This window comes from Ranitomeya variabilis, chromosome 4 (genome assembly GCF_051348905.1).
Source record: "Ranitomeya variabilis isolate aRanVar5 chromosome 4, aRanVar5.hap1, whole genome shotgun sequence".
In the NCBI taxonomy this organism is placed as follows: Eukaryota; Metazoa; Chordata; class Amphibia; order Anura; family Dendrobatidae; genus Ranitomeya; species Ranitomeya variabilis.
The window spans coordinates 720,411,717-720,427,020 of NC_135235.1; the positions used below are offsets into that span (position 1 = coordinate 720,411,717).

At 47.5% G+C, this 15,304-nt stretch overlaps 2 long non-coding RNA genes across 2 annotated transcripts; both read left to right on the plus strand.

The window, feature by feature from the left end:
• Positions 1 to 343: 343 nt before the first annotated feature.
• Positions 344 to 942, plus strand: LOC143769337 (uncharacterized). Its single transcript, XR_013214356.1, has 2 exons — positions 344 to 502; positions 784 to 942. It is a non-coding gene; the product is annotated as an uncharacterized LOC143769337 (long non-coding RNA).
• Positions 943 to 10,432: 9,490 nt separating this feature from the next.
• LOC143769338 (uncharacterized) lies at positions 10,433 to 12,444 on the plus strand. The gene is made up of 2 exons (XR_013214357.1): positions 10,433 to 12,002; positions 12,286 to 12,444. It is a non-coding gene; the product is annotated as an uncharacterized LOC143769338 (long non-coding RNA).
• Positions 12,445 to 15,304: the final 2,860 nt, after the last annotated feature.

Consider the following 15,304-nt stretch of genomic DNA (forward strand, 5'->3'; position numbering starts at 1 on the left):
TTACTAAGCGCGGCCCTGCGCTTAGTAACCCGATGTTTACCCTGGTTACCAGTGTAAAATATCGCTGGTATCGTCGCTTTTGCTGTCAAACACGGCGATACACGGCGACCTAGCGACCAAATAATGTGCAGACCTTCTAGCAGCGACCAGCAATTTCACAGCGGGATCCAGATCGCTGCTGCGTGTCAAATACAGCGATATCGCCATCCAGGTCGCTGCAACGTCACGGATTGCTGGCGATATCGCCTAGTGTGACGGTACCTTTAATGTGCAAAAGTTAATTGTCATGTTATTCAAGTTGTGGCCACTGGAGGTCATCAGTTGATTACTTTTCATATTGTTTACCAACTCTTTTCCCAGAAGAGCAGTGCCTTCTGGGTAAGTTCCGCCCTCATTCTTCTTGTGGAAGACAAGCTTCAGTAGCCATTTCTCCTCAGGACTCAAGGGAGGCACACGTGCTCCTGTCTCACTTACTTTCCTACCCCTGTCCTAACGGATCTCGGTACATTTTTAAAGGTTTAAATGCATCTATGTTTGTGTTAGTATTCAGCCTTATGCAGCTCCTATAGTCTGATATAGTTAGACAGATTGTGCTCTGCAGCTTGCAGTTAGGTTAATGTATGTTTACTCTGTATGTAGACAGATGCATCTTTGTATAGAATAGGGCAGTGCTGCTAGAATTACTGTGTAATGCACTCTGTACAATTCTTGCCGTAATGTCCCAGTTATTTATGCGATTGCACCCTGTATGTGCATATACTGATATGCTGTTATTCTTTACAGTTTTTCACCAGTCATCCACTATGATTATTCACTGAACATCCACTTTGTACATCAACATCATTCACTATTCGATCATCTACTATGAATGCTATCCACCATTGTTGTTCAACGTTCTAGTTTATGTTATCATCACCCTAATAAATAAGACTTAAGCATCAACACAGTCTGTTTACTGGGATGTGCATGAAGGTTTAGCCGTATGTTGGAATCCACACAGCATCCTACGTGGAGGAAGGCAGAACAGTGAAAAACGAGACCGCCAGTCGCAGGCGGTGATTGTAAAGCAAGAACAGACTAGCTGCCTTCAGTGAAACTGATAGCCGGTCGCAGGCTGTAGTTGATCAGACTGTACGGAACCGCTAACACCCACACTGCTCTGCATTCGGGTATCACAGCAGCCGCCATACAGCCGCAGAACTTACTGCAGCCAGCCAAGAAGAGCTAATCAGTCCCGCCACGCGGAAGCCCACCGCACATAGACTCAGTTTCCCGCCAAAACACTCAGCAGTACGCAGCTAAGCGCACAATGTCTCAAAACAGCACATCCTCACTCAAGACGAGATCACGAGCAAGCTCTAGCAGGTCATCATTAGCAGAGCTGGCTGCTGTCGCCCATGCTGAAGCTGAAGCAGCCAAAGCAAGGTCCTCCTTCGCCGAGAAAGAAATGCATCTAAAGCTGAGACAAGCAGAGCATGAAGCAGAGAATGCACGTCTGCAGGCAGAACAAACTGCACGCCTGCAAGCCGAAAGTGCACGCCTGCAAGCCGAAACTGCACGTTTGCGGGCAGAGCAAGAGGCAGAAAGTGCACGCCTGCAAGCCGAAACCGCACGTTTGCGGGCAGAGCAAGAGGCAGAAAGTGCGCGCCTGCAAGTGTCTCTAGAAAGACTTATGGCAGACAAAGAGACAGCAGCTGCAATAGCTAAGGCAGAGTACTTGGAAGCCATGAAGGATCCTGATTATGAGAGACGCAGCAACGTTCTTGGAACAGATCTAGAGCAGCAAGATCCAGCTCAGCGCGTTGCAGAGTATGTCCATCGACACTCCAGCATGGACGACACCCTCGACAGACTACATCGATCAGCCTACGCCGATTATCATCGATCCAACCCCGAACTTCGCTACTACAAACAAGAAGACGTCCAGCATAAAGGAGTCGACCACAGCTACTGTTCCACTGAAAAGAAGGTACAGCACCCACCTCACCTTAAAGAGACATCTTCTTCACCAGAAAGGTACTATGCAGACTGTCCAAAGCCAAGAGCGTCTCACAGGTATGGTGATGCACCACACACTAGACATGACTATAACATACCGGCTCGTACCAACACTGATCAAGCCACCATAGACTTTGCAAAGTTCTTTGCCCGCCGAGAACTGGTAACAAAAGGACTTGTAAAGTTCACTGACAAAGCCGAAAACTATAGGTCATGGCGAGCTTCGTTCCAGAACGCCATTCAGGGACTGGATCTTTCTAGTAGTGAGGAGTTAGATCTCCTGGTAAAGTGGCTTGGAACTGAACCGGTCGAGCATGCTAAAAGACTGAGAGACATTAACATAGAACACCCACACATAGGTCTACGTAAAGTGTGGGAAAGACTTGATGAATGCTATGGGTCCGTAGAAGTAATAGAGAATGCTTTATTCAAAAGAATTGATGATTTCCCTAAGATAGGGCCCAAAGGTTATCAAAGGCTTAGAGAATTGAGTGATTTATTGATAGAGTTACAGGTTGCCCAGAAGGAAGGTCACTTGGCTGGATTGGCATTCTTAGACACTGCTAGGGGTGTCAATCCAATAATACAAAAACTTCCTTACAATCTACAAGAAAGGTGGATTATACATGGTTCAAAGTATAAGCAAATTCATAATGTACCATTCCCTCCTTTTACTGTATTTGTTGAGTTTGTCACTCAGCAAGCCAAGATCAGAAATGACCCTAGTTTTGATTTCACTCTGTCATGTTCCACTACCCCTGGTGTCAAACCCAGTAAGACACCCGTGGCAGTACATAAAACTAATATTGATTCCACAGGTCCTCCTCACAAGACAACTAAGCCCCCTACGGAAGAGAGCAAACCTCAGGATGTCAATAAGCAGTGTCCTCTACACAGGAAACCACATCCTCTACTAAAGTGCAGAACCTTCAGGGAGAAGACTTTAGAGGATCGCAAAGGTTTCCTCAAGGAAAACAACATCTGCTTCAAATGTTGTGCTACAACCTCCCACTTTGCCAGGAACTGTGAAGCTAGCGTGAAATGTGCAGAATGCAGCAGCACGGATCACAATACAGCCTTGCACCCTGGACCACCTCCACAAGTGTTGTCACAGGCAGAGGAGCACGATAAGAAGCAGAAGAACACTGACGAAGACACCCCTGCGGTTATCGCTCAATGTACGGAGATCTGTAAGGGACTCACAGGAGGAAGATCCTGTTCAAAAATCTGCCTTGTCCGAGTCTATCCAGCAGGCCACAGAGACAAAGCGCTCAAGATATATGCAATCCTGGATGACCAAAGTAATAGGTCTTTAGCCAGGTCCATCTTCTTTGACAACCAACATTGTAGGCCCCGGTTCTCCCTACTCCCTTAGGACATGTTCAGGTACCGTCGAGATGGCGGGGAGGAAAGCAACCGGATACAAAGTGGAGTCCATAGATGGCCAGACCTGCTTGTCACTACCGACCATCCTGGAGTGCAACCAGATTCCTGACAACAGGTCGGAGATACCTTCGCCAGAGGTAGCAACATATCACCCCCACCTGAAGCATATTGCCCACCTGATACCTGAGTTGGAACCAGAAGCTCCAATAGCTTTACTTCTGGAAAGAGATATACTACGAGTCCACAAGACTAGAGAATATATCAACGGCCCCCGGAATGCTCCATACGCCCAGAGGCAAGACCTTGGATGGGTCATTGTAGGAGATGTCTGCCTAGGAGGAGCACACAAGCCGGTCTCAGTCAACAGTATGCTTACCAGCACACGAGAAAATGGACATCCATCTCTCTTCCAGCCGTGTCACAATAGTCTGCTGGTAAAGGAACTACCGAGCAGCATTCCCCTACCTTGCCCTTTCTCAGTTCCTATCAACGAAGACCATGCCTGTGAAGGTGAACAAGACCACATAGGATGTACAGTCTTCCACAGGACGAAAGAAGACAACAAGGTAGCGATGTCTATAGAAGACAGGATGTTCTTGGACATCATGGATGAACAAACAGTCAAGGATACGTCGAACAGTTGGGTCGCACCTCTACCATTTCGACCTCAGAGGAGACGCCTACCCAACAACGGGGAATTGGTCTACAGCAGATTCATCTCCCTAAGACACAAGCTTCAGAAGTCACCTGAGACGAGGGAACATTTCTTTACCTTCAAGGGAAAGATATTCCAGAACAACCAAGCAGAGTTCTACACCGATAGCAAGGTGGTACTGGGGTACATCTGTAACGAGACACGACGCTTCTACGTCTACGTCAGCAACCGGGTACTTCGGATAAGAAGATCCACTGGCCCTAATCAGTGGCACTACGTACCTACTCACCACAATCCTGCGGACCACGCGACTAGATCCATTGCACCCAGTTATCTGAAGGACACTACATGGTTCACAGGTCCTACCTCCTTGTACCGTTCGATGTCCCACATCAGCAGGCCTGATACTTTCGAACTAGTGAGTCCAGACACAGATGAAGAGATCCGACCTCAAGTGTCTGCTCTACATACAGAGACTTCAAGCTGTCACCTCGAATCTCAACGGTTCAGCAGGTTCTCCACCTGGAAGTCACTTGTTCGAGCTATAGCTTGTCTACTTCATGTAACCCAGTCCTACAAGTCAGCACTACCTGATAGCCAGAGACCTTGTAAAGGTTGGCATCACTGCAGGCTTGCGTTTACTGCTCCCGACCTGGAAAGAGCCAAGGTTATAATACTTCATGTCGTACAAAGAGAAACCTATGGCAGAGAAATAGACAACCTCAACAAGGGACAACCCATTCCTGAAGTCAGTGGGCTGAGGAAGCTCGATCCGATTGTCGATCAAGATGGGCTGCTGAGAGTCGGTGGCCGTCTTCAAGAAGCTGAGGTAGAAGTTTCAGAGAAGCACCCAATAATAATTCCTGGACGTCATCACGTAACAACCCTGCTAATTCAACATCATCATGTCTTAGTGAGACACCAAGGCCGTTTGTTTACTGAAGGAAACCTACGGGCGGCTGGACTATGGATAGTTGGAGCAAAGAGAAGAGTGAGCAAACTCATCTACGACTGTGTTACGTGTCGGAAACTCCGGGGCACGTTCCAAAATCCGAAGATGGCCAATCTTCCACCCGACAGACTCAGTACTGAACCCTGTTGTGAATTCTGTTTTTGGCTCCCTCTGGTGGCTACTGGTGGTACTGGCTTACTTTGGTTTTTTGTTTCCAGTGCACCTGTTCCCATCAGGAATTGGGAGTTTCCTATTTAGTCTGGCTTTTCAGTCATTCCAGTGCCGGCAATCAATGTTACCAGAGTACCTCTGTTGCTTGCTACCTGCTCCAAGTCTGCAATCCAGCTAAGTTTGATCTTCTGCTTATGTTTGTATTTTTGTCCAGCACGCATTTATATTCTCTTGCTGCTGGAAGCTCTAAGTGATCTGAAATTACTACTCCGGTGTGATGAGTTGATACCGGAGTTAAGGTAATTTCAGGATGGCTTTTCAGGGTTTTGAGGTGACCGCGAAGTCCTCTTTTGTATTTTCTGCTATCTAGTCAGAGGGCCTCACTGTGCTGAACCTATATTCATACTGCGTATGTTTTTTCCTCTTACCTAACCGTTATATGTGGGGGGCTACTATCACTTTTGGGGTTTCCCTGGAGGCAAGCCAGGTCTGTGTATTCCTCTACTAGGGGTAGCTAGATCTCCGGCTGGTGCGAGACGTCCAGGGATAAAACTTAGGAACGCCCCCCGGCTACTATTATTTGTGTGTTAGGTTCAGCATCGCGGTCATCTGAGATACCATCATCCTAAGAGCTAGTCCGTTTTTTGCTTCAGTCCCTGCCATTGGGAATCATGACAGTATTGCCGGCCTAAAATGTATTAAAGGTATTGGCTGAAGAAAGAGAGAAAAAAGAAGTTTCTGACACTTTTTTTTTTTTTTTACTCAGAAGTTCTGTCTAGCCATAATTGCAATCTGCTGGGTTTTTTTTTCCTCTCTTCTTAATCCCTGAATGGCTCAGATCTCAGCTGTTGAGAAATGGATATCCAGAGTTTAGCTTCAAATCTGAATACTCTTGCTTCTAGAGTTCAAAATATCCAAGACTTTGCTATACATGCTCCTATGTCTGAACCCAAGATTCCTATACCCGAGTTTTTTTCTGGAGATAGATCTCGTTTTTTGAATTTTAAGCACAATTGTAAATTGTATCTTTCTCTGAGATCTCGCTCCGCTGGAGACCCCGCTCAGCAGGTTAAAATTATTTCCTTGTTGCGGGGTGACCCCCAGAATTGGGCATTTGCATTGGCACCAGGGGATCCTGCGTTGCTCAATGTGGATGCGTTTTTTCTGGCACTGGGGTTGCTCTATGAGGAACCTAATTTGGAGATTCAGGCTGAAAAAGCCTTGATAGCCCTGTCTCAAGGGCATGATGAAGCTGAAATATATTGTCAAAAATTTTGAAAATGGTCTGTGCTTACTCAGTGGAATGAGTGCGCCCTGGCGGCTAATTTCAGAGAAGGTCTCTCTGACGCCGTTAAAGATGTCATGGTGGGGTTTCCTACGCCCACGGGTCTGAATGAGTCCATGACAATGGCTATTCAGATTGATCGGCGTTTACGGGAGCGCAAACCTGTGCACCATTTGGCGGTGTCTTCTGAGCAAGCACCGGAGAATATGCAATGTGATAGAATTCTGTCCAGAAGTGAACGGCAGAATTATAGGCGTAAAAATGGGTTGTGCTTCTACTGTGGTGATTCTGCTCATGTTATATCCGCATGCTCTAAACGCACAAAAAAGGTTGATAAATCTTTTGCAATTGGCACTTTACAGTCTAAATTTATTTTGTCTGTGACTTTGATTTGTTCATTATCATCTATTACCGTGGATGCCTATGTGGATTCTGGCGCTTCTTTGAGTCTTATGGACTGGTCCTTTGCCAGGCGCTGTGGGTTTAGCCTAGAGCCTTTAGAAGTCCCTATTCCTTTGAAGGGTATCGACTCCACACCATTGGCTAGGAATAAACCACAGCACTGGACACAAGTGACTATGTGTATGACTCCTGACCATCGGGAGGTGATTTGCTTCCTTGTGTTGCATAACATGCACGATGTCTTAGTGCTTGGATTGCCATGGTTGCAAACTCATAATCCAGCTCTTGACTGGAAAACAATGTCTGTGTTAAGCTGGGGATGTCAGGGGGCTCATGGGGAAGTACCTTTGGTTTCCATTGCTTCATCTACTGCCTCTGAAGTTCCGGCATTTTTGTCTGACTATTGTGATGTTTTTGAGGAGCCTAAACTTAGTTCTCTTCCTCCTCACAGAGATTGCGATTGTGCTATAGACTTGATTCCTGGCAGCAAGTTTCCTAAGGGTCGTTTGTTCAATCTGTCTGTGCCTGAGCATGCTGCTATGCGAGAGTATATTAAGGAGTCCTTGGAAAAGGGACATATCCGTCCATCCTCGTCCACCTTTAGGAGCAGGTTTTTTTTTCGTGGGTAAAAAAGATGGCTCCCTGAGGCCCTGTATTGATTACCGCCTGTTGAATAAGATTACAGTCAAATACCAGTATCCTTTGCCTCTATTGACTGATTTATTTGCTCGTATTAAAGGGGCAAAGTGGTTCTCTAAGATTGATCTTCGGGGTGCGTATAATTTGGTGCGGATTAAGCAAGGAGATGAGTGGAAAACTGCATTTAATACGCCCGAGGGTCATTTTGAGTACTTGGTAATGCCTTTTGGTCTTTCTAATGCCCCTTCAGTCTTTCAGTCCTTTATGCACGATATTTTCCGTGAATATCTGGATAAATTTTTGATTGTGTATTTGGATGATATTTTGATTTTTTCGGATGACTGGGAGTCGCATGTTCAACAGGTTAGGAAGGTTTTTCAGGTTTTGCGGGCCAATTCTTTGTTTGTGAAGGGTTCAAAGTGTATTTTTGGGGTTCAGAAGATCTCTTTTTTGGGGTACATTTTTTCCCCTTCTTCTATTGAGATGGATCCTGTTAAGGTTCGGGCTATTTGTGATTGGACGCAGCCTACTTCCCTGAAGAGTCTTTAGAAATTCTTGGGCTTTGCTAATTTCTATCGTCGATTTATAACTGGGTTTTCAAGTGTTGTTAAGCCACTGACTGATTTGACTAAGAAGGGTGCTGATGTTGCCAATTGGTCCTCTGCGGCTGTCGAGGCCTTTCGGGAGCTTAAGCGCCGCTTTTCTTCTGCCCCTGTGTTGCGCCAGCCTGATGTTTCGCTCCCTTTTCAGGTTGAGGTTGATGCTTCCGAGATTGGAGCGGGGGCGGTTTTGTCGCAGAAAGGTCCCGATTGCTCAGTGATGAGACCATGTGCATTCTTCTCTCGAAAGTTTTCGCCCGCTGAGCGAAATTATGATGTCGGTAATCGGGAGCTCTTGGCTATGAAGTGGGCATTTGAGGAGTGGCGTCATTGGCTTGAGGGTGCTAGACATCAGGTGGTGGTCTTGACTGATCGCAAGAATCTGATTTACCTTGAGTCTGCAAGGCGTCTGAATCCTAGACAGGCGCGCTGGTCGTTGTTTTTCTCCCGGTTTAATTTTGTGGTTTCATACTTGCCGGGTTCTAAAAATGTGAAGGCAGATGCCCTTTCTAGGAGTTTTGAGCCTGACTCCCCTGGTGATTCTGAGCCTACGGGTATCCTTAAGGATGGGGTGATTTTGTCTGCTGTCTCCCCAGACTTGCGACGTGCTTTGCAGGAGTTTCAGACTGATAGGCCTGATCGTTGTCCGCCTGGGAGACTGTTTGTTCCAGATGAGTGGACCAGTAGAGTCATCTCGGAGGTTCATTCTTCTGTGTTGACAGGCCACCCTGGAATCTTTGGTACCAGAGATTTGGTGGCCAGGTCCTTCTGGTGGCCTTCCCTGTCTTGGGATGTGCGTACTTTTGTGCAGTCTTGTGATGTTTGTGCTCGGGCCAAGCCTTGCTGTTCTTGGGCTAGTGGATTGTTGTTGCCCCTGCCTATTCCGAAGAGGCCGTGGACGCACATCTCTATGGACTTTATCTCGGACCTTCCGGTTTCTCAGAAAATGTCCGTCATTTGGGTGGTGTGTGACCATTTTTCTAAGATGGTTCATTTGGTACCCTTGCCCAAATTGCCTTCTTCATCGGAGTTGGTTCCTTTGTTTTTTCAGAATGTGGTTCGTTTACATGGTATCCCGGAGAACATCGTTTCTGACAGGGGATCTCAATTTGTGTCTAGGTTCTGGCGAGCGTTCTGTGCCAGGATGGGCATTGATTTGTCTTTTTCGTCTGCATTCCATCCTCAGACTAATGGCCAGACGGAGCGAACTAATCAGACCTTGGAGACTTATTTGAGGTGTTTTGAGTCTGCTGATCAGGATGATTGGGTCGCCTTTTTGCCACTGGCAGAGTTTGCCCTTAATAATCGGGCCAGTTCTGCCACTCTGGTTTCTCCTTTCTTTTGCAATTCAGGGTTTCACCCTCGTTTTTCATCTGGCCAGGTGGAATCTTCGGATTGCCCTGGAGTGGACACTGTGGTGGATAGACTGCACCAGATTTGGAGTCATGTGGTGGACAATTTGGGGTTGTCTCAGGAGAAGACTCAGCAGTTTGCTAATCGTCATCGTCGTGTGGGTCATCGCTTTCGTGTTGGGGACTTGGTGTGGTTATCTTCTCGTTTTGTCCCTATGAGGGTCTCTTCTCCTAAGTTTAAACCTCGGTTCATAGGTCCTTATAAGATTTTGGAGATTCTTAATCCTGTATCTTTTCGTTTGGACCTACCAGCATCCTTCACCATTCATAATGTCTTCCATCGGTCGTTGTTGCGGAGGTACGAGGTACCGGTTGTTCCTTCTGTTGATCCTCCTGCTCCTGTGCTGGTGGAGGGTGAATTGGAGTATGTTGTGGAAAAGATTTTGGACTCTCGCGTCTCCAGACGGAGACTTCAATATTTGGTTAAATGGAAGGGATACGGTCAGGAAGATAATTCTTGGGTGACTGCCTCTGATGTTCATGCCTCTGATTTGGTTCGCGCCTTTCACAAGGCGCATCCTGATCGCCCTGGTGGTTCTCATGAGGGTTCGGTGCCCCCTCCTTAAGGGGGGGTACTGTTGTGAATTCTGTTTTTGGCTCCCTCTGGTGGCTACTGGTGGTACTGGCTTACTTTGGTTTTTTGTTTCCAGTGCACCTGTTCCCATCAGGAATTGGGAGTTTCCTATTTAGTCTGGCTTTTCAGTCATTCCAGTGCCGGCAATCAATGTTACCAGAGTACCTCTGTTGCTTGCTACCTGCTCCAAGTCTGCAATTCAGCTAAGTTTGATCTTCTGCTTATGTTTGTATTTTTGTCCAGCACGCATTTATATTCTCTTGCTGCTGGAAGCTCTAAGTGATCTGAAATTACTACTCCGGTGTGATGAGTTGATACCGGAGTTAAGGTAATTTCAGGATGGCTTTTCAGGGTTTTGAGGTGACCGCGAAGTCCTCTTTTGTATTTTCTGCTATCTAGTCAGAGGGCCTCACTGTGCTGAACCTATATTCATACTGCGTATGTTTTTTCCTCTTACCTAACCGTTATTATATGTGGGGGGCTACTATCACTTTTGGGGTTTCCCTGGAGGCAAGCCAGGTCTGTGTATTCCTCTACTAGGGGTAGCTAGATCTCCGGCTGGTGCGAGACGTCCAGGGATAAAACTTAGGAACGCCCCCCGGCTACTATTATTTGTGTGTTAGGTTCAGCATCGCGGTCATCTGAGATACCATCATCCTAAGAGCTAGTCCGTTTTTTGCTTCAGTCCCTGCCATTGGGAATCATGACAGAACCCCCCTTCACCAACATTGGACTAGATGTATTCGGTCCTTGGTCTGTGGCTACACGACGGACTAGGAAAATACTTACAGAAGCAAAGTGTTGGGCAGTTCTATTCACGTGTCTGTCCATCAGAGCCGTTCATATCGAGGTAATCGAATCGATGGACACATCAAGTTTTATAAACGCACTTCGACGCTTCATCGCAATCAGAGGCCCTGTGAAGCATATTTGTTCTGACCGAGGTACGAATTTCGTCGGAGTGGCAAGAGAACTCCAAATCCATTTCAATCTGGACATCGCTAATGTGGAAAGGTATCTAGGCGAGCAAGGATGTACCTGGACTTTCAATCTACCACACTCTTCGCACATGGGAGGCGCGTGGGAAAGGATGATAGGGATAGCACGCAAAATACTAGACTCTATCTTCTTGCAAGCTAACACCAGACTTACACAAGAAAGTTTAACCACGTTCTTGGCAGAGGTCTCAGCCATCATGAATGCCAGGCCACTGACAGCACTTTCTAGTGATTCCGGAGATCCATCCATCCTTACTCCTGCGATGTTACTCACACAGAAAACTTGTGTCCCGAAAGCTCCACTCGGAGAATTCAATGACAAAGACCTCTACAGACGACAATGGAGGCAAGTACAAAGCGTATCCAACGTCTTCTGGGATAGATGGAGGAAACAGTATCTCTCCACTCTGCAAACCAGGACAAAGTGGTAGAAAGACCGCCCAAATATTCAATCTGGCGATGTTGTACTCGTCAAAGACAGTCAGTCACATCGGAACGAGTGGCCACTCGGCCTAGTCATCAAGACCCTTCCCAGCAAAGACGGGAAAGTGCGGAAAGTAGAGGTCAGAGTGTGCAAGCTTGGGGAGAACAAACTGTTCCTCAGGCCCGTTACCGAGCTTGTATTATTATTTTCCCCAAAAGAACCTAATTGTGGCATCTGTTGACGCCAAGCGGGGAGTGTTCTGCCCATCTTAATGTGCAAAAGTTAATTGTCATGTTATTCAAGTTGTGGCCACTGGAGGTCATCAGTTGATTACTTTTCATGTTGTTTACCAACTCTTTTCCCAGAAGAGCAGTGCCTTCTGGGTAAGTTCCGCCCTCATTCTTCTTGTGGAAGACAAGCTTCAGTAGCCATTTCTCCTCAGGACTCAAGGGAGGCACACGTGCTCCTGTCTCACTTACTTTCCTACCCCTGTCCTAACGGATCTCGGTATGTTTATAAAGGGTTAAATGCATCTTATGTTTGTGTTAGTATCTGAGCCTTATGCAGCTCCTATAGTCTGATATAGTTAGGCAGATTGTGCTCTGCAGATTGCAGTTAGGTTAATGTATGTTTACTCTGTATGTAGATAGATGCATCTTTGTATAGAATAGGGCAGTGCTGCTAGAATTACTGTGTAATGCACTCTGTACAATTCTTGCCGTAATGTCCCAGTTATTTATGCGATTGCACCCTGTATGTGCATATACTGATATGCTGTTATTCTTTACAGTTTTTCACCAGTCATCCACTATGATTATTCACTGAACATCCACTTTGTACATCAACATCATTCACTATTCGATCATCTACTATGAATGCTATCCACCATTGTTGTTCAACGTTCTAGTTTATGTTATCATCACCCTAATAAATAAGACTTAAGCATCAACACAGTCTGTTTACTGGGATGTGGATGAAGGTTTAGCCGTATGTCAGAATCCACACAGCATCCTACGTGGAGGAAGGCAGAACAGGGGGCCCCATTTGAAAGTTCGCATCGGGGCCCATAGCTTTGTAGTTACGCCACTGGGCATATGGGTGTATGCAGCGTATACAGGGGGGTCTCTGACCGAAGCTGGAGGTATACGGGTGTATATAGTGTACACAAAGGTTGTCTGCGACTGAAGCTGGGGGTATACGGGTGTATACAGTGTACACAGAGTGGTATGTGGCTGAAGCTGGGGGTATACAGGTGTATACAGTGTACACAGAGGGGTCTGCGACTGAAGCTGGGGATATACGGGGGTATACAGTGTACACAGAGGGGTCTGTGACCGAAGCTGGGGGTAAACGGGTGTATACAGTGTACACAGAGTGGTATGTGGCTGAAGCTGGGGGTATACAGGTGTATACAGTGTACACAGAGGGGTCTGCGACTGAAGCTTGGGGTATACAGTGTACACAGAGGGGTCTGTGACCGAAGCTGGGGGTATACGGGTGTATACAGTGTACACAGAGTGGTATGTGGCTGAAGCTGGGGGTATACAGGTGTATACAGTGTACACAGGGGTCTGCGACTGAAGCTGGGGGTATACAGGGGTATACAGTGTACACAGAGGGGTCTGTGACCGAAGCTGGGGGTATACGGGGGTATACAGTGTACACAGGGGGGTCTGAGACTGAAGCTGGGGGTATATGGTTGGTCAGTACACAGGATCACATACAAACAGGGCTCCGCTCATTACATGCCCGACTCTGCTCCGTACACACACAGCTCCGCTCTCCTTGTACACACACGGCTCCGCTCCATACACCTCGTACACACACGGCTCCGCTCCGTACACCTCGAACACACACGGCTCCGCTCCGTACACCTCGTACACACACGGTTCCACTCCGTACACCTCGTACACACGGCTCCGCTCCGTACACCTCGTACACACACGGCTCCGTACACCTCGTACACACACGGCTCCGTACACCTCGTACACACACGGCTCCGCTCCGTACACCTCGAACACACACGGCTCCGCTCACCTCGTACACACACGGCTCCGCTTCGTACACCTCGTACACACACGGCTCCGCTCCGTACACCTCGTACACACACGGCTCCGCTCCGTACACCTCATACACACACGGCTCCGCTCCGTACACCTTGTACACACACGGCTCCGCTCCGTACACCTCGTACACACACGGCTCCGCTCCGTACACCTCGTACACACACGGCTCCGCTCCATATACCTCGTACACACACGGCTCCGCTCCGTACACCTCGTACACACACGGCTCCGCTCCGTACACCTCGTACACACACGGCTCCGCTCCGTACACCTCGTACACACACGGCTCCGCTCCGTACACCTCGTACACACACAGCTCCGCTCCGTACACACACGGCTCCGCTCCGTACACCTCGTACACACGCGGCTCTGCTACATCCACACTGTAAACCCCTCCTGACCCCACACAGAAACTTCCCCTCATCCAGCACCATGACAACCAGCACAGCAGAGTCCTGCATACACTGAGGCCCCTGATCATGTGACCCCTGACTCCTCCCCTCCTGTGACCTCATCACAGGTCCTGTGCGCACAGAGCAGCCGTAGAAACCTCAGGCCACGGTGGTCTCCCCCAACTTCTGCTCTTTCTCCTTCTTTTCTTGCAGGGGCCGCAGTGGATTTCATCCTGGATCCATAGAGCCGAGTAGAGGAGCGATGTTCCTTCAGTCTGAGGGGAATTGATGGTGATATTTGTCCAGCGGCCACTGTACCGAGTAAATCCCACCAGGACTGTAGCAGGTAAAGACCCCAATATCCACCGGTGTCCCTTCTAATGGGGGAAAGTACCAAAGAAAAACCATCATATCCGGAGAAATAAACCCCGTACATGGAGACATCGGCCTCAGATATCTCCGGTCTTGTTCTTACCGACAATCTCCTATAAAAGCCTCAAACTTCTGTGTGTGACTCAGAGCTGAGATCTAACGTGATAGAAGATTCCAGTGCGGGGAAGACGGGAAACCTCCATATAGAGGCCGGTGGGGATGGAGTCAGTGACCGACTCTGGACAGATCTGTTCCTAGAGCCGCAGTAGTAGATGGAGATGTCGTCCTCATCATGGAGTCGTTATTTCTCCTGTCCCGTGTAATGAATATCTCCTGCAGTATTACTAATGCCGATTCCAGGGTCGGGAAATGAGGCGAGAATTAGCGTTATGGAAGATGAGTCTATGAGGAACGTATTCAGCTGCCGACTCCGAGGGAGAAACTGCTTGTTGTCTGTGGCCGAAATATATAGGTTTTATTAGTAGATGGAAAGAAGGAAACTAAATACTGTAAAATAATAAATCTCCTCATATGTTTCCCTTATTATCTCCAGTAATTGTATTATTACACAGGATTCTTATGATGTTACATCGGCTCATCTTCTTCTCATTCAGGTCTCTACAATATCGGATCCTCTCAGTGAAGATCTTCTATATAAGAGAATTTCCTGATTTACCCATCAAAGATGGATACGGACAGAGACAAGATGGCGGAGAGGATATTACACCTCACCCTAGAGATCCTCTTCCGGCTTACTGGAGAGGTGAGAGATTCTGATGACGTCACATTACATCATTCTTATCTATGGGAATAACAGATGGACAGAACTGGAGAGGTGAGGACTCAGGAAATGTCTGTAGTGAGATTTATTAATGTGTCTCTCCATAACCAGGATTACACAGTAGTGAAGAAGACCTCTAGTGAGCGCTGTCAGGACCCTGTGTCTGAGGGATGGGGAAGACCCCTGAGCCCAATCACG